The sequence below is a fragment of the Schistocerca cancellata genome, unplaced genomic scaffold (genome assembly GCF_023864275.1).
Source record: "Schistocerca cancellata isolate TAMUIC-IGC-003103 unplaced genomic scaffold, iqSchCanc2.1 HiC_scaffold_830, whole genome shotgun sequence".
Classification (NCBI taxonomy): Eukaryota; Metazoa; Arthropoda; class Insecta; order Orthoptera; family Acrididae; genus Schistocerca; species Schistocerca cancellata.
In genome coordinates, this window is record NW_026046841.1 from 137,546 (window position 1) to 163,375 (window position 25,830).

At 50.6% G+C, this 25,830-nt stretch overlaps 44 non-coding genes across 44 annotated transcripts; all 44 read left to right on the forward strand.

Annotated features, from left to right (window-relative positions):
- Positions 1-146: 146 nt before the first annotated feature.
- Trnat-cgu (transfer RNA threonine (anticodon CGU)) lies at positions 147-218 on the forward strand. The gene has a single exon. It is a non-coding gene; the product is annotated as a tRNA-Thr (tRNA).
- A 333-nt stretch (positions 219-551) lies between these two features.
- Trnan-guu (transfer RNA asparagine (anticodon GUU)) lies at positions 552-625 on the forward strand. The gene has a single exon. It is a non-coding gene; the product is annotated as a tRNA-Asn (tRNA).
- A 671-nt stretch (positions 626-1,296) lies between these two features.
- On the forward strand, positions 1,297-1,368 carry Trnat-cgu (transfer RNA threonine (anticodon CGU)). The gene has a single exon. It is a non-coding gene; the product is annotated as a tRNA-Thr (tRNA).
- A 333-nt stretch (positions 1,369-1,701) lies between these two features.
- Positions 1,702-1,775, forward strand: Trnan-guu (transfer RNA asparagine (anticodon GUU)). The gene has a single exon. It is a non-coding gene; the product is annotated as a tRNA-Asn (tRNA).
- Positions 1,776-2,446: 671 nt separating this feature from the next.
- Trnat-cgu (transfer RNA threonine (anticodon CGU)) lies at positions 2,447-2,518 on the forward strand. Its single transcript has one exon. It is a non-coding gene; the product is annotated as a tRNA-Thr (tRNA).
- Positions 2,519-2,851: 333 nt separating this feature from the next.
- On the forward strand, positions 2,852-2,925 carry Trnan-guu (transfer RNA asparagine (anticodon GUU)). The gene has a single exon. It is a non-coding gene; the product is annotated as a tRNA-Asn (tRNA).
- Positions 2,926-3,596: 671 nt separating this feature from the next.
- On the forward strand, positions 3,597-3,668 carry Trnat-cgu (transfer RNA threonine (anticodon CGU)). Its single transcript has one exon. It is a non-coding gene; the product is annotated as a tRNA-Thr (tRNA).
- Positions 3,669-4,001: 333 nt separating this feature from the next.
- Trnan-guu (transfer RNA asparagine (anticodon GUU)) lies at positions 4,002-4,075 on the forward strand. The gene has a single exon. It is a non-coding gene; the product is annotated as a tRNA-Asn (tRNA).
- Positions 4,076-4,746: 671 nt separating this feature from the next.
- On the forward strand, positions 4,747-4,818 carry Trnat-cgu (transfer RNA threonine (anticodon CGU)). Its single transcript has one exon. It is a non-coding gene; the product is annotated as a tRNA-Thr (tRNA).
- A 333-nt stretch (positions 4,819-5,151) lies between these two features.
- Positions 5,152-5,225, forward strand: Trnan-guu (transfer RNA asparagine (anticodon GUU)). The gene has a single exon. It is a non-coding gene; the product is annotated as a tRNA-Asn (tRNA).
- A 671-nt stretch (positions 5,226-5,896) lies between these two features.
- Trnat-cgu (transfer RNA threonine (anticodon CGU)) lies at positions 5,897-5,968 on the forward strand. The gene has a single exon. It is a non-coding gene; the product is annotated as a tRNA-Thr (tRNA).
- A 333-nt stretch (positions 5,969-6,301) lies between these two features.
- Positions 6,302-6,375, forward strand: Trnan-guu (transfer RNA asparagine (anticodon GUU)). The gene has a single exon. It is a non-coding gene; the product is annotated as a tRNA-Asn (tRNA).
- Positions 6,376-7,046: 671 nt separating this feature from the next.
- On the forward strand, positions 7,047-7,118 carry Trnat-cgu (transfer RNA threonine (anticodon CGU)). The gene has a single exon. It is a non-coding gene; the product is annotated as a tRNA-Thr (tRNA).
- Positions 7,119-7,451: 333 nt separating this feature from the next.
- On the forward strand, positions 7,452-7,525 carry Trnan-guu (transfer RNA asparagine (anticodon GUU)). The gene has a single exon. It is a non-coding gene; the product is annotated as a tRNA-Asn (tRNA).
- Positions 7,526-8,196: 671 nt separating this feature from the next.
- Trnat-cgu (transfer RNA threonine (anticodon CGU)) lies at positions 8,197-8,268 on the forward strand. Its single transcript has one exon. It is a non-coding gene; the product is annotated as a tRNA-Thr (tRNA).
- Positions 8,269-8,601: 333 nt separating this feature from the next.
- On the forward strand, positions 8,602-8,675 carry Trnan-guu (transfer RNA asparagine (anticodon GUU)). The gene has a single exon. It is a non-coding gene; the product is annotated as a tRNA-Asn (tRNA).
- Positions 8,676-9,346: 671 nt separating this feature from the next.
- On the forward strand, positions 9,347-9,418 carry Trnat-cgu (transfer RNA threonine (anticodon CGU)). The gene has a single exon. It is a non-coding gene; the product is annotated as a tRNA-Thr (tRNA).
- A 333-nt stretch (positions 9,419-9,751) lies between these two features.
- Positions 9,752-9,825, forward strand: Trnan-guu (transfer RNA asparagine (anticodon GUU)). Its single transcript has one exon. It is a non-coding gene; the product is annotated as a tRNA-Asn (tRNA).
- A 671-nt stretch (positions 9,826-10,496) lies between these two features.
- On the forward strand, positions 10,497-10,568 carry Trnat-cgu (transfer RNA threonine (anticodon CGU)). The gene has a single exon. It is a non-coding gene; the product is annotated as a tRNA-Thr (tRNA).
- Positions 10,569-10,901: 333 nt separating this feature from the next.
- On the forward strand, positions 10,902-10,975 carry Trnan-guu (transfer RNA asparagine (anticodon GUU)). Its single transcript has one exon. It is a non-coding gene; the product is annotated as a tRNA-Asn (tRNA).
- A 671-nt stretch (positions 10,976-11,646) lies between these two features.
- Positions 11,647-11,718, forward strand: Trnat-cgu (transfer RNA threonine (anticodon CGU)). The gene has a single exon. It is a non-coding gene; the product is annotated as a tRNA-Thr (tRNA).
- A 333-nt stretch (positions 11,719-12,051) lies between these two features.
- Positions 12,052-12,125, forward strand: Trnan-guu (transfer RNA asparagine (anticodon GUU)). The gene has a single exon. It is a non-coding gene; the product is annotated as a tRNA-Asn (tRNA).
- A 671-nt stretch (positions 12,126-12,796) lies between these two features.
- Trnat-cgu (transfer RNA threonine (anticodon CGU)) lies at positions 12,797-12,868 on the forward strand. Its single transcript has one exon. It is a non-coding gene; the product is annotated as a tRNA-Thr (tRNA).
- A 333-nt stretch (positions 12,869-13,201) lies between these two features.
- Trnan-guu (transfer RNA asparagine (anticodon GUU)) lies at positions 13,202-13,275 on the forward strand. Its single transcript has one exon. It is a non-coding gene; the product is annotated as a tRNA-Asn (tRNA).
- A 671-nt stretch (positions 13,276-13,946) lies between these two features.
- On the forward strand, positions 13,947-14,018 carry Trnat-cgu (transfer RNA threonine (anticodon CGU)). Its single transcript has one exon. It is a non-coding gene; the product is annotated as a tRNA-Thr (tRNA).
- A 333-nt stretch (positions 14,019-14,351) lies between these two features.
- Positions 14,352-14,425, forward strand: Trnan-guu (transfer RNA asparagine (anticodon GUU)). Its single transcript has one exon. It is a non-coding gene; the product is annotated as a tRNA-Asn (tRNA).
- Positions 14,426-15,173: 748 nt separating this feature from the next.
- On the forward strand, positions 15,174-15,245 carry Trnat-cgu (transfer RNA threonine (anticodon CGU)). The gene has a single exon. It is a non-coding gene; the product is annotated as a tRNA-Thr (tRNA).
- Positions 15,246-15,578: 333 nt separating this feature from the next.
- Trnan-guu (transfer RNA asparagine (anticodon GUU)) lies at positions 15,579-15,652 on the forward strand. Its single transcript has one exon. It is a non-coding gene; the product is annotated as a tRNA-Asn (tRNA).
- Positions 15,653-16,323: 671 nt separating this feature from the next.
- Positions 16,324-16,395, forward strand: Trnat-cgu (transfer RNA threonine (anticodon CGU)). The gene has a single exon. It is a non-coding gene; the product is annotated as a tRNA-Thr (tRNA).
- Positions 16,396-16,728: 333 nt separating this feature from the next.
- Positions 16,729-16,802, forward strand: Trnan-guu (transfer RNA asparagine (anticodon GUU)). The gene has a single exon. It is a non-coding gene; the product is annotated as a tRNA-Asn (tRNA).
- Positions 16,803-17,550: 748 nt separating this feature from the next.
- On the forward strand, positions 17,551-17,622 carry Trnat-cgu (transfer RNA threonine (anticodon CGU)). The gene has a single exon. It is a non-coding gene; the product is annotated as a tRNA-Thr (tRNA).
- Positions 17,623-17,955: 333 nt separating this feature from the next.
- Trnan-guu (transfer RNA asparagine (anticodon GUU)) lies at positions 17,956-18,029 on the forward strand. The gene has a single exon. It is a non-coding gene; the product is annotated as a tRNA-Asn (tRNA).
- A 748-nt stretch (positions 18,030-18,777) lies between these two features.
- Trnat-cgu (transfer RNA threonine (anticodon CGU)) lies at positions 18,778-18,849 on the forward strand. The gene has a single exon. It is a non-coding gene; the product is annotated as a tRNA-Thr (tRNA).
- A 333-nt stretch (positions 18,850-19,182) lies between these two features.
- Positions 19,183-19,256, forward strand: Trnan-guu (transfer RNA asparagine (anticodon GUU)). Its single transcript has one exon. It is a non-coding gene; the product is annotated as a tRNA-Asn (tRNA).
- Positions 19,257-19,927: 671 nt separating this feature from the next.
- Trnat-cgu (transfer RNA threonine (anticodon CGU)) lies at positions 19,928-19,999 on the forward strand. The gene has a single exon. It is a non-coding gene; the product is annotated as a tRNA-Thr (tRNA).
- Positions 20,000-20,332: 333 nt separating this feature from the next.
- Positions 20,333-20,406, forward strand: Trnan-guu (transfer RNA asparagine (anticodon GUU)). Its single transcript has one exon. It is a non-coding gene; the product is annotated as a tRNA-Asn (tRNA).
- A 748-nt stretch (positions 20,407-21,154) lies between these two features.
- Positions 21,155-21,226, forward strand: Trnat-cgu (transfer RNA threonine (anticodon CGU)). The gene has a single exon. It is a non-coding gene; the product is annotated as a tRNA-Thr (tRNA).
- Positions 21,227-21,559: 333 nt separating this feature from the next.
- Trnan-guu (transfer RNA asparagine (anticodon GUU)) lies at positions 21,560-21,633 on the forward strand. Its single transcript has one exon. It is a non-coding gene; the product is annotated as a tRNA-Asn (tRNA).
- A 671-nt stretch (positions 21,634-22,304) lies between these two features.
- On the forward strand, positions 22,305-22,376 carry Trnat-cgu (transfer RNA threonine (anticodon CGU)). Its single transcript has one exon. It is a non-coding gene; the product is annotated as a tRNA-Thr (tRNA).
- Positions 22,377-22,709: 333 nt separating this feature from the next.
- Trnan-guu (transfer RNA asparagine (anticodon GUU)) lies at positions 22,710-22,783 on the forward strand. The gene has a single exon. It is a non-coding gene; the product is annotated as a tRNA-Asn (tRNA).
- Positions 22,784-23,454: 671 nt separating this feature from the next.
- Positions 23,455-23,526, forward strand: Trnat-cgu (transfer RNA threonine (anticodon CGU)). Its single transcript has one exon. It is a non-coding gene; the product is annotated as a tRNA-Thr (tRNA).
- Positions 23,527-23,859: 333 nt separating this feature from the next.
- Trnan-guu (transfer RNA asparagine (anticodon GUU)) lies at positions 23,860-23,933 on the forward strand. The gene has a single exon. It is a non-coding gene; the product is annotated as a tRNA-Asn (tRNA).
- Positions 23,934-24,681: 748 nt separating this feature from the next.
- Positions 24,682-24,753, forward strand: Trnat-cgu (transfer RNA threonine (anticodon CGU)). Its single transcript has one exon. It is a non-coding gene; the product is annotated as a tRNA-Thr (tRNA).
- Positions 24,754-25,086: 333 nt separating this feature from the next.
- Trnan-guu (transfer RNA asparagine (anticodon GUU)) lies at positions 25,087-25,160 on the forward strand. Its single transcript has one exon. It is a non-coding gene; the product is annotated as a tRNA-Asn (tRNA).
- The last annotated feature ends 670 nt before the right edge of the window (positions 25,161-25,830 follow it).

Genomic DNA, 25,830 nt, shown 5'->3' on the forward strand with positions numbered 1-25,830 from the left:
CGTCGTCGATCGTAAGGGTGAAACAGTGAAGAGAGTTGGAAACCTCCAGCAGCATCTGTGTGTCAAATCCGATATCTGGTCGAGGGCCGTAAGATTCAGTATGATGACGTGACAAGTCGGGAGTAGCTCACGAACGCAAAGCTGCGGCCTTCTTAGCTCAGTGGTAGAGCACTGGTCTCGTAAACCAGGGGTCGTGAGTTCGACCCTCACAGAAGGCATTCATTTTTTTAACTTTGCTGCTGAGAGCAGAGCTAGCTCGAGCAGCATCTAACAGATGGCAGTGCACTGAATGAAGGGGAAGTTCTACAACCGATAAAGAGTGCTCTACTTGCATCAGAGGTTTACTGGATGTGTAGGCGGAACACTGTTTTGTATGCTTTTTGTAGTATAATGTCATGCTTGGCGATGTCATTCGTTTATGAGCCCCACTACAGTGTGCATGCACGTTATCCATGTGAAGAGGCGTAAGCAGATACTACCATTCTGCGAGGTGCCTGCGAAAAGTACACGAGTTGCATTGATGAAGAGAGCAGAAGTGACCGAAAGTTAAGGCCTCCGTGGCGCAATCGGCTAGCGCGTTCGGCTGTTAACCGAAAGGTTGGTGGTTCGAGCCCACCCGGGGGCGAAATCGTTTTAATCGCCACCGAGGTGAGGACGTATGTCCACTTTGATAGAGATACACAGCTAGTGTGACAATTTGGCTGTGTTTGAATGATGCCACCCAGCCTTATACACATTCAGCCACGTGACAGTGGAGGTAAAAACATGGCCCTATGCGGACGTTCTACCGTTTTCCTATTAATTCGGCATGTGTGACACTGCAGTAGAGCGACGACCACTACAAAAGATGTATTATTTACATTTCATTTCGGCGTATACACCGCGAGTGCCATATGACAGGGCCTCTCTCTCGATGTCGATCTGCATTTGGCGTCTCTTAAGTGTCGGTCTGCAGTAGGCCGCTGTTGGCCGAGCGGCGTGCAGTCGCCTTACATGAAGCCCCCAGTGCCACTGTGGACGATGTAGCCAGAGAGAGGAGTCGAAAGGCGCGTTTCACAGTAGAGCCACGCTATCCCACAAGCTGTGCACTAGGTCAAGTTTTGCGCAGACCGCAAACCTTTGGTGGCTTGACGCTCGTCGTCGATCGTAAGGGTGAAACAGTGAAGAGAGTTGGAAAACGGTAAGGTGGACACCTCCAGCAGCATCTGTGTGTCAAATCCGATATCTGGTCGAGGGCCGTAAGATTCAGTATGATGACGTGACAAGTCGGGAGTAGCTCACGAACGCAAAGCTGCGGCCTTCTTAGCTCAGTGGTAGAGCACTGGTCTCGTAAACCAGGGGTCGTGAGTTCGACCCTCACAGAAGGCATTCATTTTTTTAACTTTGCTGCTGAGAGCAGAGCTAGCTCGAGCAGCATCTAACAGATGGCAGTGCACTGAATGAAGGGGAAGTTCTACAACCGATAAAGAGTGCTCTACTTGCATCAGAGGTTTACTGGATGTGTAGGCGGAACACTGTTTTGTATGCATTTTGTAGTATAATGTCATGCTTGGCGATGTCATTCGTTTATGAGCCCCACTACAGTGTGCATGCACGTTATCCATGTGAAGAGGCGTAAGCAGATACTACCATTCTGCGAGGTGCCTGCGAAAAGTACACGAGTTGCATTGATGAAGAGAGCAGAAGTGACCGAAAGTTAAGGCCTCCGTGGCGCAATCGGCTAGCGCGTTCGGCTGTTAACCGAAAGGTTGGTGGTTCGAGCCCACCCAGGGGCGAAATCGTTTTAATCGCCACCGAGGTGAGGACGTATGTCCACTTTGATAGAGATACACAGCTAGTGTGACAATTTGGCTGTGTTTGAATGATGCCACCCAGCCTTATACACATTCAGCCACGTGACAGTGGAGGTAAAAACATGGCCCTATGCGGACGTTCTACCGTTTTCCTATTCATTCGGCATGTGTGACACTGCAGTAGAGCGACGACCACTACAAAAGATGTATTATTTACATTTCATTTCGGCGTATACACCGCGAGTGCCATATGACAGGGCCTCTCTCTCGATGTCGATCTGCATTTGGCGTCTCTTAAGTGTCGGTCTGCAGTAGGCCGCTGTTGGCCGAGCGGCGTGCAGTCGCCTTACATGAAGCCCCCAGTGCCACTGTGGACGATGTAGCCAGAGAGAGGAGTCGAAAGGCGCGTTTCACAGTAGAGCCACGCTATCCCACAAGCTGTGCACTAGGTCAAGTTTTGCGCAGACCGCAAACCTTTGGTGGCTTGACTCTCGTCGTCGATCGTAAGGGTGAAACAGTGAAGAGAGTTGGAAAACGGTAAGGTGGACACCTCCAGCAGCATCTGTGTGTCAAATCCGATATCTGGTCGAGGGCTGTAAGATTCAGTATGATGACGTGACAATTCGGGAGTAGCTCACGAACGCAAAGCTGCGGCCTTCTTAGCTCAGTGGTAGAGCACTGGTCTCGTAAACCAGGGGTCGTGAGTTCGACCCTCACAGAAGGCATTCAATTTTTTAACTTTGCTGCTGAGAGCAGAGCTAGCTCGAGCAGCATCTAACAGATGGCAGTGCACTGAATGAAGGGGAAGTTCTGCAACCGATAAAGAGTGCTCTACTTGCATCAGAGGTTTACTGGATGTGTAGGCGGAACACTGTTTTGTATGCATTTTGTAGTATAATGTCATGCTTGGCGATGTCATTCGTTTATGAGCCCCACTACAGTGTGCATGCACGTTATCCATGTGAAGAGGCGTAAGCAGATACTACCATTCTGCGAGGTGCCTGCGAAAAGTACACGAGTTGCATTGATGAAGAGAGCAGAAGTGACCGAAAGTTAAGGCCTCCGTGGCGCAATCGGCTAGCGCGTTCGGCTGTTAACCGAAAGGTTGGTGGTTCGAGCCCACCCGGGGGCGAAATCGTTTTAATCGCCACCGAGGTGAGGACGTATGTCCACTTTGATAGAGATACACAGCTAGTGTGACAATTTGGCTGTGTTTGAATGATGCCACCCAGCCTTATACACATTCAGCCACGTGACAGTGGAGGTAAAAACATGGCCCTATGCGGACGTTCTACCGTTTTCCTATTAATTCGGCATGTGTGACACTGCAGTAGAGCGACGACCACTACAAAAGATGTATTATTTACATTTCATTTCGGCGTATACACCGCGAGTGCCATATGACAGGGCCTCTCTCTCGATGTCGATCTGCATTTGGCGTCTCTTAAGTGTCGGTCTGCAGTAGGCCGCTGTTGGCCGAGCGGCGTGCAGTCGCCTTACATGAAGCCCCCAGTGCCACTGTGGACGATGTAGCCAGAGAGAGGAGTCGAAAGGCGCGTTTCACAGTAGAGCCACGCTATCCCACAAGCTGTGCACTAGGTCAAGTTTTGCGCAGACCGCAAACCTTTGGTGGCTTGACGCTCGTCGTCGATCGTAAGGGTGAAACAGTGAAGAGAGTTGGAAAACGGTAAGGTGGACACCTCCAGCAGCATCTGTGTGTCAAATCCGATATCTGGTCGAGGGCTGTAAGATTCAGTATGATGACGTGACAAGTCAGGAGTAGCTCACGAACGCAAAGCTGCGTCCTTCTTAGCTCAGTGGTAGAGCACTGGTCTCGTAAACCAGGGGTCGTGAGTTCGACCCTCACAGAAGGCATTCATTTTTTTAACTTTGGTGCTAAGAGCAGAGCTAGCTCGAGCAGCATCTAACAGATGGCAGTGCACTGAATGAAGGGGAAGTTCTACAACCGATAAAGAGTGCTCTACTTGCATCAGAGGTTTACTGGATGTGTAGGCGGAACACTGTTTTGTATGCATTTTGTAGTATAATGTCATGCTTGGCGATGTCATTCGTTTATGAGCCCCACTACAGTGTGCATGCACGTTATCCATGTGAAGAGGCGTAAGCAGATACTACCATTCTGCGAGGTGCCTGCGAAAAGTACACGAGTTGCATTGATGAAGAGAGCAGAAGTGACCGAAAGTTAAGGCCTCCGTGGCGCAATCGGCTAGCGCGTTCGGCTGTTAACCGAAAGGTTGGTGGTTCGAGCCCACCCGGGGGCGAAATCGTTTTAATCGCCACCGAGGTGAAGACGTATGTCCACTTTGATAGAGATACACAGCTAGTGTGACAATTTGGCTGTGTTTGAATGATGCCACCCAGCCTTATACACATTCAGCCACGTGACAGTGGAGGTAAAAACATGGCCCTATGCGGACGTTCTACCGTTTTCCTATTAATTCGGCATGTGTGACACTGCAGTAGAGCGACGACCACTACAAAAGATGTATTATTTACATTTCATTTCGGCGTATACACCGCGAGTGCCATATGACAGGGCCTCTCTCTCGATGTCGATCTGCATTTGGCGTCTCTTAAGTGTCGGTCTGCAGTAGGCCGCTGTTGGCCGAGCGGCGTGCAGTCGCCTTACATGAAGCCCCCAGTGCCACTGTGGACGATGTAGCCAGAGAGAGGAGTCGAAAGGCGCGTTTCACAGTAGAGCCACGCTATCCCACAAGCTGTGCACTAGGTCAAGTTTTGCGCAGACCGCAAACCTTTGGTGGCTTGACGCTCGTCGTCGATCGTAAGGGTGAAACAGTGAAGAGAGTTGGAAAACGGTAAGGTGGACACCTCCAGCAGCATCTGTGTGTCAAATCCGATGTCTGGTCGAGGGCTGTAAGATTCAGTATGATGACGTGACAAGTCGGGAGTAGCTCACGAACGCAAAGCTGCGGCCTTCTTAGCTCAGTGGTAGAGCACTGGTCTCGTAAACCAGGGGTCGTGAGTTCGACCCTCACAGAAGGCATTCAATTTTTTAACTTTGCTGCTGAGAGCAGAGCTAGCTCGAGCAGCATCTAACAGATGGCAGTGCACTGAATGAAGGGGAAGTTCTGCAACCGATAAAGAGTGCTCTACTTGCATCAGAGGTTTACTGGATGTGTAGGCGGAACACTGTTTTGTATGCATTTTGTAGTATAATGTCATGCTTGGCGATGTCATTCGTTTATGAGCCCCACTACAGTGTGCATGCACGTTATCCATGTGAAGAGGCGTAAGCAGATACTACCATTCTGCGAGGTGCCTGCGAAAAGTACACGAGTTGCATTGATGAAGAGAGCAGAAGTGACCGAAAGCTAAGGCCTCCGTGGAGCAATCGGCTAGCGCGTTCGGCTGTTAACCGAAAGGTTGGTGGTTCGAGCCCACCCGGGGGCGAAATCGTTTTAATCGCCACCGAGGTGAGGACGTATGTCCACTTTGATAGAGATACACAGCTAGTGTGACAATTTGGCTGTGTTTGAATGATGCCACCCAGCCTTATACACATTCAGCCACGTGACAGTGGAGGTAAAAACATGGCCCTATGCGGACGTTCTACCGTTTTCCTATTAATTCGGCATGTGTGACACTGCAGTAGAGCGACGACCACTACAAAAGATGTATTATTTACATTTCATTTCGGCGTATGCACCGCGAGTGCCATATGACAGGGCCTCTCTCTCGATGTCGATCTGCATTTGGCGTCTCTTAAGTGTCGGTCTGCAGTAGGCCGCTGTTGGCCGAGCGGCGTGCAGTCGCCTTACATGAAGCCCCCAGTGCCACTGTGGACGATGTAGCCAGAGAGAGGAGTCGAAAGGCGCGTTTCACAGTAGAGCCACGCTATCCCACAAGCTGTGCACTAGGTCAAGTTTTGCGCAGACCGCAAACCTTTGGTGGCTTGACGCTCGTCGTCGATCGTAAGGGTGAAACAGTGAAGAGAGTTGGAAAACGGTAAGGTGGACACCTCCAGCAGCATCTGTGTGTCAAATCCGATATCTGGTCGAGGGCCGTAAGATTCAGTATGATGACGTGACAAGTCGGGAGTAGCTCACGAACGCAAAGCTACGGCCTTCTTAGCTCAGTGGTAGAGCACTGGTCTCGTAAACCAGGGGTCGTGAGTTCGACCCTCACAGAAGGCATTCATTTTTTTAACTTTGCTGCTGAGAGCAGAGCTAGCTCGAGCAGCATCTAACAGATGGCAGTGCACTGAATGAAGGGGAAGTTCTACAACCGATAAAGAGTGCTCTACTTGCATCAGAGGTTTACTGGATGTGTAGGCGGAACACTGTTTTGTATGCATTTTGTAGTATAATGTCATGCTTGGCGATGTCATTCGTTTATGAGCCCCACTACAGTGTGCATGCACGTTATCCATGTGAAGAGGCGTAAGCAGATACTACCATTCTGCGAGGTGCCTGCGAAAAGTACACGAGTTGCATTGATGAAGAGAGCAGAAGTGACCGAAAGTTAAGGCCTCCGTGGCGCAATCGGCTAGCGCGTTCGGCTGTTAACCGAAAGGTTGGTGGTTCGAGCCCACCCGGGGGCGAAATCGTTTTAATCGCCACCGAGGTGAGGACGTATGTCCACTTTGATAGAGATACACAGCCAGTGTGACAATTTGGCTGTGTTTGAATGATGCCACCCAGCCTTATACACATTCAGCCACGTGACAGTGGAGGTAAAAACATGGCCCTATGCGGACGTTCTACCGTTTTCCTATTAATTCGGCATGTGTGACACTGCAGTAGAGCGACGACCACTACAAAAGATGTATTATTTACATTTCATTTCGGCGTATGCACCGCGAGTGCCATATGACAGGGCCTCTCTCTCGATGTCGATCTGCATTTGGCGTCTCTTAAGTGTCGGTCTGCAGTAGGCCGCTGTTGGCCGAGCGGCGTGCAGTCGCCTTACATGAAGCCCCCAGTGCCACTGTGGACGATGTAGCCAGAGAGAGGAGTCGAAAGGCGCGTTTCACAGTAGAGCCACGCTATCCCACAAGCTGTGCACTAGGTCAAGTTTTGCGCAGACCGCAAACCTTTGGTGGCTTGACGCTCGTCGTCGATCGTAAGGGTGAAACAGTGAAGAGAGTTGGAAAACGGTAAGGTGGACACCTCCAGCAGCATCTGTGTGTCAAATCCGATATCTGGTCGAGGGCTGTAAGATTCAGTATGATGACGTGACAATTCGGGAGTAGCTCACGAACGCAAAGCTGCGGCCTTCTTAGCTCAGTGGTAGAGCACTGGTCTCGTAAACCAGGGGTCGTGAGTTCGACCCTCACAGAAGGCATTCATTTTTTTAAATTTGCTGCTGAGAGCAGAGCTAGCTCGAGCAGCATCTAACAGATGGCAGTGCACTGAATGAAGGGGAAGTTCTGCAACCGATAAAGAGTGCTCTACTTGCATCAGAGGTTTACTGGATGTGTAGGCGGAACACTGTTTTGTATGCATTTTGTAGTATAATGTCATGCTTGGCGATGTCATTCGTTTATGAGCCCCACTACAGTGTGCATGCACGTTATCCATGTGAAGAGGCGTAAGCAGATACTACCATTCTGCGAGGTGCCTGCGAAAAGTACACGAGTTGCTTTGATGAAGAGAGCAGAAGTGACCGACAGTTAAGGCCTCCGTGGCGCAATCGGCTAGCGCGTTCGGCTGTTAACCGAAAGGTTGGTGGTTCGAGCCCACCCGGGGGCGAAATCGTTTTAATCGCCACCGAGGTGAGGACGTATGTCCACTTTGATAGAGATACACAGCTAGTGTGACAATTTGGCTGTGTTTGAATGATGCCACCCAGCCTTATACACATTCAGCCACGTGACAGTGGAGGTAAAAACATGGCCCTATGCGGACGTTCTACCGTTTTCCTATTAATTCGGCATGTGTGACACTGCAGTAGAGCGACGACCACTACAAAAGATGTATTATTTACATTTCATTTCGGCGTATACACCGCGAGTGCCATATGACAGGGCCTCTCTCTCGATGTCGATCTGCATTTGGCGTCTCTTAAGTGTCGGTCTGCAGTAGGCCGCTGTTGGCCGAGCGGCGTGCAGTCGCCTTACATGAAGCCCCCAGTGCCACTGTGGACGATGTAGCCAGAGAGAGGAGTCGAAAGGCGCGTTTCACAGTAGAGCCACGCTATCCCACAAGCTGTGCACTAGGTCAAGTTTTGCGCAGACCGCAAACCTTTGGTGGCTTGACGCTCGTCGTCGATCGTAAGGGTGAAACAGTGAAGAGAGTTGGAAAACGGTAAGGTGGACACCTCCAGCAGCATCTGTGTGTCAAATCCGATATCTGGTCGAGGGCCGTAAGATTCAGTATGATGACGTGACAAGTCGGGAGTAGCTCACGAACGCAAAGCTGCGGCCTTCTTAGCTCAGTGGTAGAGCACTGGTCTCGTAAACCAGGGGTCGTGAGTTCGACCCTCACAGAAGGCATTCATTTTTTTAACTTTGCTGCTGAGAGCAGAGCTAGCTCGAGCAGCATCTAACAGATGGCAGTGCACTGAATGAAGGGGAAGTTCTGCAACCGATAAAGAGTGCTCTACTTGCATCAGAGGTTTACTGGATGTGTAGGCGGAACACTGTTTTGTATGCATTTTGTAGTATAATGTCATGCTTGGCGATGTCATTCGTTTATGAGCCCCACTACAGTGTGCATGCACGTTATCCATGTGAAGAGGCGTAAGCAGATACTACCATTCTGCGAGGTGCCTGCGAAAAGTACACGAGTTGCATTGATGAAGAGAGCAGAAGTGACCGAAAGTTAAGGCCTCCGTGGCGCAATCGGCTAGCGCGTTCGGCTGTTAACCGAAAGGTTGGTGGTTCGAGCCCACCCGGGGGCGAAATCGTTTTAATCGCCACCGAGGTGAGGACGTATGTCCACTTTGATAGAGATACACAGCTAGTGTGACAATTTGGCTGTGTTTGAATGATGCCACCCAGCCTTATACACATTCAGCCACGTGACAGTGGAGGTAAAAACATGGCCCTATGCGGACGTTCTACCGTTTTCCTATTAATTCGGCATGTGTGACACTGCAGTAGAGCGACGACCACTACAAAAGATGTATTATTTACATTTCATTTCGGCGTATGCACCGCGAGTGCCATATGACAGGGCCTCTCTCTCGATGTCGATCTGCATTTGGCGTCTCTTAAGTGTCGGTCTGCAGTAGGCCGCTGTTGGCCGAGCGGCGTGCAGTCGCCTTACATGAAGCCCCCAGTGCCACTGTGGACGATGTAGCCAGAGAGAGGAGTCGAAAGGCGCGTTTCACAGTAGAGCCACGCTATCCCACAAGCTGTGCACTAGGTCAAGTTTTGCGCAGACCGCAAACCTTTGGTGGCTTGACGCTCGTCGTCGATCGTAAGGGTGAAACAGTGAAGAGAGTTGGAAAACGGTAAGGTGGACACCTCCAGCAGCATCTGTGTGTCAAATCCGATATCTGGTCGAGGGCCGTAAGATTCAGTATGATGACGTGACAAGTCGGGAGTAGCTCACGAACGCAAAGCTGCGGCCTTCTTAGCTCAGTGGTAGAGCACTGGTCTCGTAAACCAGGGGTCATGAGTTCGACCCTCACAGAAGGCATTCATTTTTTTAACTTTGCTGCTGAGAGCAGAGCTAGCTCGAGCAGCATCTAACAGATGGCAGTGCACTGAATGAAGGGGAAGTTCTGCAACCGATAAAGAGTGCTCTACTTGCATCAGAGGTTTACTGGATGTGTAGGCGGAACACTGTTTTGTATGCATTTTGTAGTATAATGTCATGCTTGGCGATGTCATTCGTTTATGAGCCCCACTACAGTGTGCATGCACGTTATCCATGTGAAGAGGCGTAAGCAGATACTACCATTCTGCGAGGTGCCTGCGAAAAGTACACGAGTTGCATTGATGAAGAGAGCAGAAGTGACCGAAAGTTAAGGCCTCCGTGGCGCAATCGGCTAGCGCGTTCGGCTGTTAACCGAAAGGTTGGTGGTTCGAGCCCACCCGGGGGCGAAATCGTTTTAATCGCCACCGAGGTGAGGACGTATGTCCACTTTGATAGAGATACACAGCTAGTGTGACAATTTGGCTGTGTTTGAATGATGCCACCCAGCCTTATACACATTCAGCCACGTGACAGTGGAGGTAAAAACATGGCCCTATGCGGACGTTCTACCGTTTTCCTATTAATTCGGCATGTGTGACACTGCAGTAGAGCGACGACCACTACAAAAGATGTATTATTTACATTTCATTTCGGCGTATGCACCGCGAGTGCCATATGACAGGGCCTCTCTCTCGATGTCGATCTGCATTTGGCGTCTCTTAAGTGTCGGTCTGCAGTAGGCCGCTGTTGGCCGAGCGGCGTGCAGTCGCCTTACATGAAGCCCCCAGTGCCACTGTGGACGATGTAGCCAGAGAGAGGAGTCGAAAGGCGCGTTTCACAGTAGAGCCACGCTATCCCACAAGCTGTGCACTAGGTCAAGTTTTGCGCAGACCGCAAACCTTTGGTGGCTTGACGCTCGTCGTCGATCGTAAGGGTGAAACAGTGAAGAGAGTTGGAAAACGGTAAGGTGGACACCTCCAGCAGCATCTGTGTGTCAAATCCGATATCTGGTCGAGGGCTGTAAGATTCAGTATGATGACGTGACAATTCGGGAGTAGCTCACGAACGCCAAGCTGCGGCCTTCTTAGCTCAGTGGTAGAGCACTGGTCTCGTAAACCAGGGGTCGTGAGTTCGACCCTCACAGAAGGCATTCTATTTTTTAACTTTGCTGCTGAGAGCAGAGCTAGCTCGAGCAGCATCTAACAGATGGCAGTGCACTGAATGAAGGGGAAGTTCTGCAACCGATAAAGAGTGCTCTACTTGCATCAGAGGTTTACTGGATGTGTAGGCGGAACACTGTTTTGTATGCATTTTGTAGTATAATGTCATGCTTGGCGATGTCATTCGTTTATGAGCCCCACTACAGTGTGCATGCACGTTATCCATGTGAAGAGGCGTAAGCAGATACTACCATTCTGCGAGGTGCCTGCGAAAAGTACACGAGTTGCTTTGATGAAGAGAGCAGAAGTGACCGACAGTTAAGGCCTCCGTGGCGCAATCGGCTAGCGCGTTCGGCTGTTAACCGAAAGGTTGGTGGTTCGAGCCCACCCGGGGGCGAAATCGTTTTAATCGCCACCGAGGTGAGGACGTATGTCCACTTTGATAGAGATACACAGCTAGTGTGACAATTTGGCTGTGTTTGAATGATGCCACCCAGCCTTATACACATTCAGCCACGTGACAGTGGAGGTAAAAACATGGCCCTATGCGGACGTTCTACCGTTTTCCTATTAATTCGGCATGTGTGACACTGCAGTAGAGCGACGACCACTACAAAAGATGTATTATTTACATTTCATTTCGGCGTATACACCGCGAGTGCCATATGACAGGGCCTCTCTCTCGATGTCGATCTGCATTTGGCGTCTCTTAAGTGTCGGTCTGCAGTAGGCCGCTGTTGGCCGAGCGGCGTGCAGTCGCCTTACATGAAGCCCCCAGTGCCACTGTGGACGATGTAGCCAGAGAGAGGAGTCGAAAGGCGCGTTTCACAGTAGAGCCACGCTATCCCACAAGCTGTGCACTAGGTCAAGTTTTGCGCAGACCGCAAACCTTTGGTGGCTTGACGCTCGTCGTCGATCGTAAGGGTGAAACAGTGAAGAGAGTTGGAAAACGGTAAGGTGGACACCTCCAGCAGCATCTGTGTGTCAAATCCGATATCTGGTCGAGGGCTGTAAGATTCAGTATGATGACGTGACAATTCGGGAGTAGCTCACGAACGCAAAGCTGCGGCCTTCTTAGCTCAGTGGTAGAGCACTGGTCTCGTAAACCAGGGGTCGTGAGTTCGACCCTCACAGAAGGCATTCAATTTTTTAACTTTGCTGCTGAGAGCAGAGCTAGCTCGAGCAGCATCTAACAGATGGCAGTGCACTGAACGAAGGGGAAGTTCTGCAACCGATAAAGAGTGCTCTACTTGCATCAGAGGTTTACTGGATGTGTAGGCGGAACACTGTTTTGTATGCATTTTGTAGTATAATGTCATGCTTGGCGATGTCATTCGTTTATGAGCCCCACTACAGTGTGCATGCACGTTATCCATGTGAAGAGGCGTAAGCAGATACTACCATTCTGCGAGGTGCCTGCGAAAAGTACACGAGTTGCATTGATGAAGAGAGCAGAAGTGACCGAAAGTTAAGGCCTCCGTGGCGCAATCGGCTAGCGCGTTCGGCTGTTAACCGAAAGGTTGGTGGTTCGAGCCCACCCGGGGGCGAAATCGTTTTAATCGCCACCGAGGTGAGGACGTATGTCCACTTTGATAGAGATACACAGCTAGTGTGACAATTTGGCTGTGTTTGAATGATGCCACCCAGCCTTATACACATTCAGCCACGTGACAGTGGAGGTAAAAACATGGCCCTATGCGGACGTTCTACCGTTTTCCTATTAATTCGGCATGTGTGACACTGCAGTAGAGCGACGACCACTACAAAAGATGTATTATTTACATTTCATTTCGGCGTATACACCGCGAGTGCCATATGACAGGGCCTCTCTCTCGATGTCGATCTGCATTTGGCGTCTCTTAAGTGTCGGTCTGCAGTAGGCCGCTGTTGGCCGAGCGGCGTGCAGTCGCCTTACATGAAGCCCCCAGTGCCACTGTGGACGATGTAGCCAGAGAGAGGAGTCGAAAGGCGCGTTTCACAGTAGAGCCACGCTATCCCACAAGCTGTGCACTAGGTCAAGTTTTGCGCAGACCGCAAACCTTTGGTGGCTTGACGCTCGTCGTCGATCGTAAGGGTGAAACAGTGAAGAGAGTTGGAAAACGGTAAGGTGGACACCTCCAGCAGCATCTGTGTGTCAAATCCGATATCTGGTCGAGGGCTGTAAGATTCAGTATGATGACGTGACAATTCGGGAGTAGCTCACGAACGCAAAGCTGCGGCCTTCTTAGCTCAGTGGTAGAGCACTGGTCTCGTAAACCAGGGGTCGTGAGTTCGACCCTCACAGAAGGCATTCAATTTTTTAACTTTGCTGCTGAGAGCAGAGCTAGCTCGAGCAGCATCTAACAGATGGCAGTGCACTGAACGAAGGGGAAGTTCTGCAACCGATAAAGAGTGCTCTACTTGCATCAGAGGTTTACTGGATGTGTAGGCGGAACACTGTTTTGTATGCATTTTGTAGTATAATGTCATGCTTGGCGATGTCATTCGTTTATGAGCCCCACTACAGTGTGCATGCACGTTATCCATGTGAAGAGGCGTAAGCAGATACTACCATTCTGCGAGGTGCCTGCGAAAAGTACACGAGTTGCATTGATGAAGAGAGCAGAAGTGACCGAAAGTTAAGGCCTCCGTGGCGCAATCGGCTAGCGCGTTCGGCTGTTAACCGAAAGGTTGGTGGTTCGAGCCCACCCGGGGGCGAAATCGTTTTAATCGCCACCGAGGTGAGGACGTATGTCCACTTTGATAGAGATACACAGCTAGTGTGACAATTTGGCTGTGTTTGAATGATGCCACCCAGCCTTATACACATTCAGCCACGTGACAGTGGAGGTAAAAACATGGCCCTATGCGGACGTTCTACCGTTTTCCTATTAATTCGGCATGTGTGACACTGCAGTAGAGCGACGACCACTACAAAAGATGTATTATTTACATTTCATTTCGGCGTATGCACCGCGAGTGCCATATGACAGGGCCTCTCTCTCGATGTCGATCTGCATTTGGCGTCTCTTAAGTGTCGGTCTGCAGTAGGCCGCTGTTGGCCGAGCGGCGTGCAGTCGCCTTACATGAAGCCCCCAGTGCCACTGTGGACGATGTAGCCAGAGAGAGGAGTCGAAAGGCGCGTTTCACAGTAGAGCCACGCTATCCCACAAGCTGTGCACTAGGTCAAGTTTTGCGCAGACCGCAAACCTTTGGTGGCTTGACGCTCGTCGTCGATCGTAAGGGTGAAACAGTGAAGAGAGTTGGAAAACGGTAAGGTGGACACCTCCAGCAGCATCTGTGTGTCAAATCCGATATCTGGTCGAGGGCTGTAAGATTCAGTATGATGACGTGACAAGTCAGGAGTAGCTCACGAACGCAAAGCTGCGGCCTTCTTAGCTCAGTGGTAGAGCACTGGTCTCGTAAACCAGGGGTCGTGAGTTCGACCCTCACAGAAGGCATTCATTTTTTTAACTTTGGTGCTAAGAGCAGAGCTAGCTCGAGCAGCATCTAACAGATGGCAGTGCACTGAATGAAGGGGAAGTTCTACAACCGATAAAGAGTGCTCTACTTGCATCAGAGGTTTACTGGATGTGTAGGCGGAACACTGTTTTGTATGCATTTTGTAGTATAATGTCATGCTTGGCGATGTCATTCGTTTATGAGCCCCACTACAGTGTGCATGCACGTTATCCATGTGAAGAGGCGTAAGCAGATACTACCATTCTGCGAGGTGCCTGCGAAAAGTACACGAGTTGCATTGATGAAGAGAGCAGAAGTGACCGGAAGGTAAGGCCTCCGTGGCGCAATCGGCTAGCGCGTTCGGCTGTTAACCGAAAGGTTGGTGGTTCGAGCCCACCCGGGGGCGAAATCGTTTTAATCGCCACCGAGGTGAGGACGTATGTCCACTTTGATAGAGATACACAGCTAGTGTGACAATTTGGCTGTGTTTGAATGATGCCACCCAGCCTTATACACATTCAGCCACGTGACAGTGGAGGTAAAAACATGGCCCTATGCGGACGTTCTACCGTTTTCCTATTAATTCGGCATGTGTGACACTGCAGTAGAGCGACGACCACTACAAAAGATGTATTATTTACATTTCATTTCGGCGTATACACCGCGAGTGCCATATGACAGGGCCTCTCTCTCGATGTCGATCTGCATTTGGCGTCTCTTAAGTGTCGGTCTGCAGTAGGCCGCTGTTGGCCGAGCGGCGTGCAGTCGCCTTACATGAAGCCCCCAGTGCCACTGTGGACGATGTAGCCAGAGAGAGGAGTCGAAAGGCGCGTTTCACAGTAGCGCCTTACATGAAGCCCCCAGTGCCACTGTGGACGATGTAGCCAGAGAGAGGAGTCGAAAGGCGCGTTTCACAGTAGAGCCACGCTATCCCACAAGCTGTGCACTAGGTCAAGTTTTGCGCAGACCGCAAACCTTTGGTGGCTTGACGCTCGTCGTCGATCGTAAGGGTGAAACAGTGAAGAGAGTTGGAAAACGGTAAGGTGGACACCTCCAGCAGCATCTGTGTGTCAAATCCGATATCTGGTCGAGGGCTGTAAGATTCAGTATGATGACGTCACAAGTCGGGAGTAGCTCACGAACGCAAAGCTGCGGCCTTCTTAGCTCAGTGGTAGAGCACTGGTCTCGTAAACCAGGGGTCGTGAGTTCGACCCTCACAGAAGGCATTCATTTTTTTAACTTTGCTGCTGAGAGCAGAGCTAGCTCGAGCAGCATCTAACAGATGGCAGTGCACTGAATGAAGGGGAAGTTCTACAACCGATATAGAGTGCTCTACTTGCATCAGAGGTTTACTGGATGTGTAGGCGGAACACTGTTTTGTATGCATTTTGTAGTATAATGTCATGCTTGGCGATGTCATTCGTTTATGAGCCCCACTACAGTGTGCATGCACGTTATCCATGTGAAGAGGCGTAAGCAGATACTACCATTCTGCGAGGTGCCTGCGAAAAGTACACGAGTTGCATTGATGAAGAGAGCAGAAGTGACCGAAAGTTAAGGCCTCCGTGGCGCAATCGGCTAGCGCGTTCGGCTGTTAACCGAAAGGTTGGTGGTTCGAGCCCACCCGGGGGCGAAATCGTTTTAATCGCCACCGAGGTGAAGACGTATGTCCACTTTGATAGAGATACACAGCTAGTGTGACAATTTGGCTGTGTTTGAATGATGCCACCCAGCCTTATACACATTCAGCCACGTGACAGTGGAGGTAAAAACATGGCCCTATGCGGACGTTCTACCGTTTTCCTATTAATTCGGCATGTGTGACACTGCAGTAGAGCGACGACCACTACAAAAGATGTATTATTTACATTTCATTTCGGCGTATGCACCGCGAGTGCCATATGACAGGGCCTCTCTCTCGATGTCGATCTGCATTTGGCGTCTCTTAAGTGTCGGTCTGCAGTAGGCCGCTGTTGGCCGAGCGGCGTGCAGTCGCCTTACATGAAGCCCCCAGTGCCACTGTGGACGATGTAGCCAGAGAGAGGAGTCGAAAGGCGCGTTTCACAGTAGAGCCACGCTATCCCACAAGCTGTGCACTAGGTCAAGTTTTGCGCAGACCGCAAACCTTTGGTGGCTTGACGCTCGTCGTCGATCGTAAGGGTGAAACAGTGAAGAGAGTTGGAAAACGGTAAGGTGGACACCTCCAGCAGCATCTGTGTGTCAAATCCGATATCTGGTCGAGGGCTGTAAGATTCAGTATGATGACGTGACAAGTCAGGAGTAGCTCACGAACGCAAAGCTGCGGCCTTCTTAGCTCAGTGGTAGAGCACTGGTCTCGTAAACCAGGGGTCGTGAGTTCGACCCTCACAGAAGGCATTCATTTTTTTAACTTTGGTGCTAAGAGCAGAGCTAGCTCGAGCAGCATCTAACAGATGGCAGTGCACTGAATGAAGGGGAAGTTCTACAACCGATAAAGAGTGCTCTACTTGCATCAGAGGTTTACTGGATGTGTAGGCGGAACACTGTTTTGTATGCATTTTGTAGTATAATGTCATGCTTGGCGATGTCATTCGTTTATGAGCCCCACTACAGTGTGCATGCACGTTATCCATGTGAAGAGGCGTAAGCAGATACTACCATTCTGCGAGGTGCCTGCGAAAAGTACACGAGTTGCATTGATGAAGAGAGCAGAAGTGACCGGAAGGTAAGGCCTCCGTGGCGCAATCGGCTAGCGCGTTCGGCTGTTAACCGAAAGGTTGGTGGTTCGAGCCCACCCGGGGGCGAAATCGTTTTAATCGCCACCGAGGTGAGGACGTATGTCCACTTTGATAGAGATACACAGCTAGTGTGACAATTTGGCTGTGTTTGAATGATGCCACCCAGCCTTATACACATTCAGCCACGTGACAGTGGAGGTAAAAACATGGCCCTATGCGGACGTTCTACCGTTTTCCTATTAATTCGGCATGTGTGACACTGCAGTAGAGCGACGACCACTACAAAAGATGTATTATTTACATTTCATTTCGGCGTATACACCGCGAGTGCCATATGACAGGGCCTCTCTCTCGATGTCGATCTGCATTTGGCGTCTCTTAAGTGTCGGTCTGCAGTAGGCCGCTGTTGGCCGAGCGGCGTGCAGTCGCCTTACATGAAGCCCCCAGTGCCACTGTGGACGATGTAGCCAGAGAGAGGAGTCGAAAGGCGCGTTTCACAGTAGCGCCTTACATGAAGCCCCCAGTGCCACTGTGGACGATGTAGCCAGAGAGAGGAGTCGAAAGGCGCGTTTCACAGTAGAGCCACGCTATCCCACAAGCTGTGCACTAGGTCAAGTTTTGCGCAGACCGCAAACCTTTGGTGGCTTGACGCTCGTCGTCGATCGTAAGGGTGAAACAGTGAAGAGAGTTGGAAAACGGTAAGGTGGACACCTCCAGCAGCATCTGTGTGTCAAATCCGATATCTGGTCGAGGGCTGTAAGATTCAGTATGATGACGTCACAAGTCGGGAGTAGCTCACGAACGCAAAGCTGCGGCCTTCTTAGCTCAGTGGTAGAGCACTGGTCTCGTAAACCAGGGGTCGTGAGTTCGACCCTCACAGAAGGCATTCATTTTTTTAACTTTGCTGCTGAGAGCAGAGCTAGCTCGAGCAGCATCTAACAGATGGCAGTGCACTGAATGAAGGGGAAGTTCTACAACCGATATAGAGTGCTCTACTTGCATCAGAGGTTTACTGGATGTGTAGGCGGAACACTGTTTTGTATGCATTTTGTAGTATAATGTCATGCTTGGCGATGTCATTCGTTTATGAGCCCCACTACAGTGTGCATGCACGTTATCCATGTGAAGAGGCGTAAGCAGATACTACCATTCTGCGAGGTGCCTGCGAAAAGTACACGAGTTGCATTGATGAAGAGAGCAGAAGTGACCGAAAGTTAAGGCCTCCGTGGCGCAATCGGCTAGCGCGTTCGGCTGTTAACCGAAAGGTTGGTGGTTCGAGCCCACCCGGGGGCGAAATCGTTTTAATCGCCACCGAGGTGAAGACGTATGTCCACTTTGATAGAGATACACAGCTAGTGTGACAATTTGGCTGTGTTTGAATGATGCCACCCAGCCTTATACACATTCAGCCACGTGACAGTGGAGGTAAAAACATGGCCCTATGCGGACGTTCTACCGTTTTCCTATTAATTCGGCATGTGTGACACTGCAGTAGAGCGACGACCACTACAAAAGATGTATTATTTACATTTCATTTCGGCGTATACACCGCGAGTGCCATATGACAGGGCCTCTCTCTCGATGTCGATCTGCATTTGGCGTCTCTTAAGTGTCGGTCTGCAGTAGGCCGCTGTTGGCCGAGCGGCGTGCAGTCGCCTTACATGAAGCCCCCAGTGCCACTGTGGACGATGTAGCCAGAGAGAGGAGTCGAAAGGCGCGTTTCACAGTAGCGCCTTACATGAAGCCCCCAGTGCCACTGTGGACGATGTAGCCAGAGAGAGGAGTCGAAAGGCGCGTTTCACAGTAGAGCCACGCTATCCCACAAGCTGTGCACTAGGTCAAGTTTTGCGCAGACCGCAAACCTTTGGTGGCTTGACGCTCGTCGTCGATCGTAAGGGTGAAACAGTGAAGAGAGTTGGAAAACGGTAAGGTGGACACCTCCAGCAGCATCTGTGTGTCAAATCCGATATCTGGTCGAGGGCTGTAAGATTCAGTATGATGACGTGACAAGTCAGGAGTAGCTCACGAACGCAAAGCTGCGGCCTTCTTAGCTCAGTGGTAGAGCACTGGTCTCGTAAACCAGGGGTCGTGAGTTCGACCCTCACAGAAGGCATTCATTTTTTTAACTTTGGTGCTAAGAGCAGAGCTAGCTCGAGCAGCATCTAACAGATGGCAGTGCACTGAATGAAGGGGAAGTTCTACAACCGATAAAGAGTGCTCTACTTGCATCAGAGGTTTACTGGATGTGTAGGCGGAACACTGTTTTGTATGCATTTTGTAGTATAATGTCATGCTTGGCGATGTCATTCGTTTATGAGCCCCACTACAGTGTGCATGCACGTTATCCATGTGAAGAGGCGTAAGCAGATACTACCATTCTGCGAGGTGCCTGCGAAAAGTACACGAGTTGCATTGATGAAGAGAGCAGAAGTGACCGAAAGTTAAGGCCTCCGTGGCGCAATCGGCTAGCGCGTTCGGCTGTTAACCGAAAGGTTGGTGGTTCGAGCCCACCCGGGGGCGAAATCGTTTTAATCGCCACCGAGGTGAAGACGTATGTCCACTTTGATAGAGATACACAGCTAGTGTGACAATTTGGCTGTGTTTGAATGATGCCACCCAGCCTTATACACATTCAGCCACGTGACAGTGGAGGTAAAAACATGGCCCTATGCGGACGTTCTACCGTTTTCCTATTAATTCGGCATGTGTGACACTGCAGTAGAGCGACGACCACTACAAAAGATGTATTATTTACATTTCATTTCGGCGTATGCACCGCGAGTGCCATATGACAGGGCCTCTCTCTCGATGTCGATCTGCATTTGGCGTCTCTTAAGTGTCGGTCTGCAGTAGGCCGCTGTTGGCCGAGCGGCGTGCAGTCGCCTTACATGAAGCCCCCAGTGCCACTGTGGACGATGTAGCCAGAGAGAGGAGTCGAAAGGCGCGTTTCACAGTAGAGCCACGCTATCCCACAAGCTGTGCACTAGGTCAAGTTTTGCGCAGACCGCAAACCTTTGGTGGCTTGACGCCCGTCGTCGATCGTAAGGGTGAAACAGTGAAGAGAGTTGGAAAACGGTAAGGTGGACACCTCCAGCAGCATCTGTGTGTCAAATCCGATATCTGGTCGAGGGCCGTAAGATTCAGTATGATGACGTGACAAGTCGGGAGTAGCTCACGAACGCAAAGCTGCGGCCTTCTTAGCTCAGTGGTAGAGCACTGGTCTCGTAAACCAGGGGTCGTGAGTTCGACCCTCACAGAAGGCATTCAATTTTTTAACTTTGCTGCTGAGAGCAGAGCTAGCTCGAGCAGCATCTAACAGATGGCAGTGCACTGAATGAAGGGGAAGTTCTGCAACCGATAAAGAGTGCTCTACTTGCATCAGAGGTTTACTGGATGTGTAGGCGGAACACTGTTTTGTATGCATTTTGTAGTATAATGTCATGCTTGGCGATGTCATTCGTTTATGAGCCCCACTACAGTGTGCATGCACGTTATCCATGTGAAGAGGCGTAAGCAGATACTACCATTCTGCGAGGTGCCTGCGAAAAGTACACGAGTTGCATTGATGAAGAGAGCAGAAGTGACCGAAAGTTAAGGCCTCCGTGGCGCAATCGGCTAGCGCGTTCGGCTGTTAACCGAAAGGTTGGTGGTTCGAGCCCACCCGGGGGCGAAATCGTTTTAATCGCCACCGAGGTGAAGACGTATGTCCACTTTGATAGAGATACACAGCTAGTGTGACAATTTGGCTGTGTTTGAATGATGCCACCCAGCCTTATACACATTCAGCCACGTGACAGTGGAGGTAAAAACATGGCCCTATGCGGACGTTCTACCGTTTTCCTATTAATTCGGCATGTGTGACACTGCAGTAGAGCGACGACCACTACAAAAGATGTATTATTTACATTTCATTTCGGCGTATACACCGCGAGTGCCATATGACAGGGCCTCTCTCTCGATGTCGATCTGCATTTGGCGTCTCTTAAGTGTCGGTCTGCAGTAGGCCGCTGTTGGCCGAGCGGCGTGCAGTCGCCTTACATGAAGCCCCCAGTGCCACTGTGGACGATGTAGCCAGAGAGAGGAGTCGAAAGGCGCGTTTCACAGTAGCGCCTTACATGAAGCCCCCAGTGCCACTGTGGACGATGTAGCCAGAGAGAGGAGTCGAAAGGCGCGTTTCACAGTAGAGCCACGCTATCCCACAAGCTGTGCACTAGGTCAAGTTTTGCGCAGACCGCAAACCTTTGGTGGCTTGACGCTCGATGTCGATCGTAAGGGTGAAACAGTGAAGAGAGTTGGAAAACGGTAAGGTGGACACCTCCAGCAGCATCTGTGTGTCAAATCCGATATCTGGTCGAGGGCTGTAAGATTCAGTATGATGACGTGACAAGTCAGGAGTAGCTCACGAACGCAAAGCTGCGGCCTTCTTAGCTCAGTGGTAGAGCACTGGTCTCGTAAACCAGGGGTCGTGAGTTCGACCCTCACAGAAGGCATTCATTTTTTTAACTTTGGTGCTAAGAGCAGAGCTAGCTCGAGCAGCATCTAACAGATGGCAGTGCACTGAATGAAGGGGAAGTTCTACAACCGATAAAGAGTGCTCTACTTGCATCAGAGGTTTACTGGATGTGTAGGCGGAACACTGTTTTGTATGCATTTTGTAGTATAATGTCATGCTTGGCGATGTCATTCGTTTATGAGCCCCACTACAGTGTGCATGCACGTTATCCATGTGAAGAGGCGTAAGCAGATACTACCATTCTGCGAGGTGCCTGCGAAAAGTACACGAGTTGCATTGATGAAGAGAGCAGAAGTGACCGAAAGTTAAGGCCTCCGTGGCGCAATCGGCTAGCGCGTTCGGCTGTTAACCGAAAGGTTGGTGGTTCGAGCCCACCCGGGGGCGAAATCGTTTTAATCGCCACCGAGGTGAGGACGTATGTCCACTTTGATAGAGATACACAGCTAGTGTGACAATTTGGCTGTGTTTGAATGATGCCACCCAGCCTTATACACATTCAGCCACGTGACAGTGGAGGTAAAAACATGGCCCTATGCGGACGTTCTACCGTTTTCCTATTAATTCGGCATGTGTGACACTGCAGTAGAGCGACGACCACTACAAAAGATGTATTATTTACATTTCATTTCGGCGTATACACCGCGAGTGCCATATGACAGGGCCTCTCTCTCGATGTCGATCTGCATTTGGCGTCTCTTAAGTGTCGGTCTGCAGTAGGCCGCTGTTGGCCGAGCGGCGTGCAGTCGCCTTACATGAAGCCCCCAGTGCCACTGTGGACGATGTAGCCAGAGAGAGGAGTCGAAAGGCGCGTTTCACAGTAGAGCCACGCTATCCCACAAGCTGTGCACTAGGTCAAGTTTTGCGCAGACCGCAAACCTTTGGTGGCTTGACGCTCGTCGTCGATCGTAAGGGTGAAACAGTGAAGAGAGTTGGAAAACGGTAAGGTGGACACCTCCAGCAGCATCTGTGTGTCAAATCCGATATCTGGTCGAGGGCTGTAAGATTCAGTATGATGACGTGACAATTCGGGAGTAGCTCACGAACGCAAAGCTGCGGCCTTCTTAGCTCAGTGGTAGAGCACTGGTCTCGTAAACCAGGGGTCGTGAGTTCGACCCTCACAGAAGGCATTCAATTTTTTAACTTTGCTGCTGAGAGCAGAGCTAGCTCGAGCAGCATCTAACAGATGGCAGTGCACTGAACGAAGGGGAAGTTCTGCAACCGATAAAGAGTGCTCTACTTGCATCAGAGGTTTACTGGATGTGTAGGCGGAACACTGTTTTGTATGCATTTTGTAGTATAATGTCATGCTTGGCGATGTCATTCGTTTATGAGCCCCACTACAGTGTGCATGCACGTTATCCATGTGAAGAGGCGTAAGCAGATACTACCATTCTGCGAGGTGCCTGCGAAAAGTACACGAGTTGCATTGATGAAGAGAGCAGAAGTGACCGAAAGTTAAGGCCTCCGTGGCGCAATCGGCTAGCGCGTTCGGCTGTTAACCGAAAGGTTGGTGGTTCGAGCCCACCCGGGGGCGAAATCGTTTTAATCGCCACCGAGGTGAGGACGTATGTCCACTTTGATAGAGATACACAGCTAGTGTGACAATTTGGCTGTGTTTGAATGATGCCACCCAGCCTTATACACATTCAGCCACGTGACAGTGGAGGTAAAAACATGGCCCTATGCGGACGTTCTACCGTTTTCCTATTAATTCGGCATGTGTGACACTGCAGTAGAGCGACGACCACTACAAAAGATGTATTATTTACATTTCATTTCGGCGTATGCACCGCGAGTGCCATATGACAGGGCCTCTCTCTCGATGTCGATCTGCATTTGGCGTCTCTTAAGTGTCGGTCTGCAGTAGGCCGCTGTTGGCCGAGCGGCGTGCAGTCGCCTTACATGAAGCCCCCAGTGCCACTGTGGACGATGTAGCCAGAGAGAGGAGTCGAAAGGCGCGTTTCACAGTAGAGCCACGCTATCCCACAAGCTGTGCACTAGGTCAAGTTTTGCGCAGACCGCAAACCTTTGGTGGCTTGACGCTCGTCGTCGATCGTAAGGGTGAAACAGTGAAGAGAGTTGGAAAACGGTAAGGTGGACACCTCCAGCAGCATCTGTGTGTCAAATCCGATATCTGGTCGAGGGCTGTAAGATTCAGTATGATGACGTGACAAGTCAGGAGTAGCTCACGAACGCAAAGCTGCGGCCTTCTTAGCTCAGTGGTAGAGCACTGGTCTCGTAAACCAGGGGTCGTGAGTTCGACCCTCACAGAAGGCATTCATTTTTTTAACTTTGGTGCTAAGAGCAGAGCTAGCTCGAGCAGCATCTAACAGATGGCAGTGCACTGAATGAAGGGGAAGTTCTACAACCGATAAAGAGTGCTCTACTTGCATCAGAGGTTTACTGGATGTGTAGGCGGAACACTGTTTTGTATGCATTTTGTAGTATAATGTCATGCTTGGCGATGTCATTCGTTTATGAGCCCCACTACAGTGTGCATGCACGTTATCCATGTGAAGAGGCGTAAGCAGATACTACCATTCTGCGAGGTGCCTGCGAAAAGTACACGAGTTGCATTGATGAAGAGAGCAGAAGTGACCGGAAGGTAAGGCCTCCGTGGCGCAATCGGCTAGCGCGTTCGGCTGTTAACCGAAAGGTTGGTGGTTCGAGCCCACCCGGGGGCGAAATCGTTTTAATCGCCACCGAGGTGAGGACGTATGTCCACTTTGATAGAGATACACAGCTAGTGTGACAATTTGGCTGTGTTTGAATGATGCCACCCAGCCTTATACACATTCAGCCACGTGACAGTGGAGGTAAAAACATGGCCCTATGCGGACGTTCTACCGTTTTCCTATTAATTCGGCATGTGTGACACTGCAGTAGAGCGACGACCACTACAAAAGATGTATTATTTACATTTCATTTCGGCGTATACACCGCGAGTGCCATATGACAGGGCCTCTCTCTCGATGTCGATCTGCATTTGGCGTCTCTTAAGTGTCGGTCTGCAGTAGGCCGCTGTTGGCCGAGCGGCGTGCAGTCGCCTTACATGAAGCCCCCAGTGCCACTGTGGACGATGTAGCCAGAGAGAGGAGTCGAAAGGCGCGTTTCACAGTAGCGCCTTACATGAAGCCCCCAGTGCCACTGTGGACGATGTAGCCAGAGAGAGGAGTCGAAAGGCGCGTTTCACAGTAGAGCCACGCTATCCCACAAGCTGTGCACTAGGTCAAGTTTTGCGCAGACCGCAAACCTTTGGTGGCTTGACGCTCGTCGTCGATCGTAAGGGTGAAACAGTGAAGAGAGTTGGAAAACGGTAAGGTGGACACCTCCAGCAGCATCTGTGTGTCAAATCCGATATCTGGTCGAGGGCTGTAAGATTCAGTATGATGACGTGACAAGTCAGGAGTAGCTCACGAACGCAAAGCTGCGGCCTTCTTAGCTCAGTGGTAGAGCACTGGTCTCGTAAACCAGGGGTCGTGAGTTCGACCCTCACAGAAGGCATTCATTTTTTTAACTTTGGTGCTAAGAGCAGAGCTAGCTCGAGCAGCATCTAACAGATGGCAGTGCACTGAATGAAGGGGAAGTTCTACAACCGATAAAGAGTGCTCTACTTGCATCAGAGGTTTACTGGATGTGTAGGCGGAACACTGTTTTGTATGCATTTTGTAGTATAATGTCATGCTTGGCGATGTCATTCGTTTATGAGCCCCACTACAGTGTGCATGCACGTTATCCATGTGAAGAGGCGTAAGCAGATACTACCATTCTGCGAGGTGCCTGCGAAAAGTACACGAGTTGCATTGATGAAGAGAGCAGAAGTGACCGGAAGGTAAGGCCTCCGTGGCGCAATCGGCTAGCGCGTTCGGCTGTTAACCGAAAGGTTGGTGGTTCGAGCCCACCCGGGGGCGAAATCGTTTTAATCGCCACCGAGGTGAGGACGTATGTCCACTTTGATAGAGATACACAGCTAGTGTGACAATTTGGCTGTGTTTGAATGATGCCACCCAGCCTTATACACATTCAGCCACGTGACAGTGGAGGTAAAAACATGGCCCTATGCGGACGTTCTACCGTTTTCCTATTAATTCGGCATGTGTGACACTGCAGTAGAGCGACGACCACTACAAAAGATGTATTATTTACATTTCATTTCGGCGTATACACCGCGAGTGCCATATGACAGGGCCTCTCTCTCGATGTCGATCTGCATTTGGCGTCTCTTAAGTGTCGGTCTGCAGTAGGCCGCTGTTGGCCGAGCGGCGTGCAGTCGCCTTACATGAAGCCCCCAGTGCCACTGTGGACGATGTAGCCAGAGAGAGGAGTCGAAAGGCGCGTTTCACAGTAGCGCCTTACATGAAGCCCCCAGTGCCACTGTGGACGATGTAGCCAGAGAGAGGAGTCGAAAGGCGCGTTTCACAGTAGAGCCACGCTATCCCACAAGCTGTGCACTAGGTCAAGTTTTGCGCAGACCGCAAACCTTTGGTGGCTTGACGCTCGTCGTCGATCGTAAGGGTGAAACAGTGAAGAGAGTTGGAAAACGGTAAGGTGGACACCTCCAGCAGCATCTGTGTGTCAAAT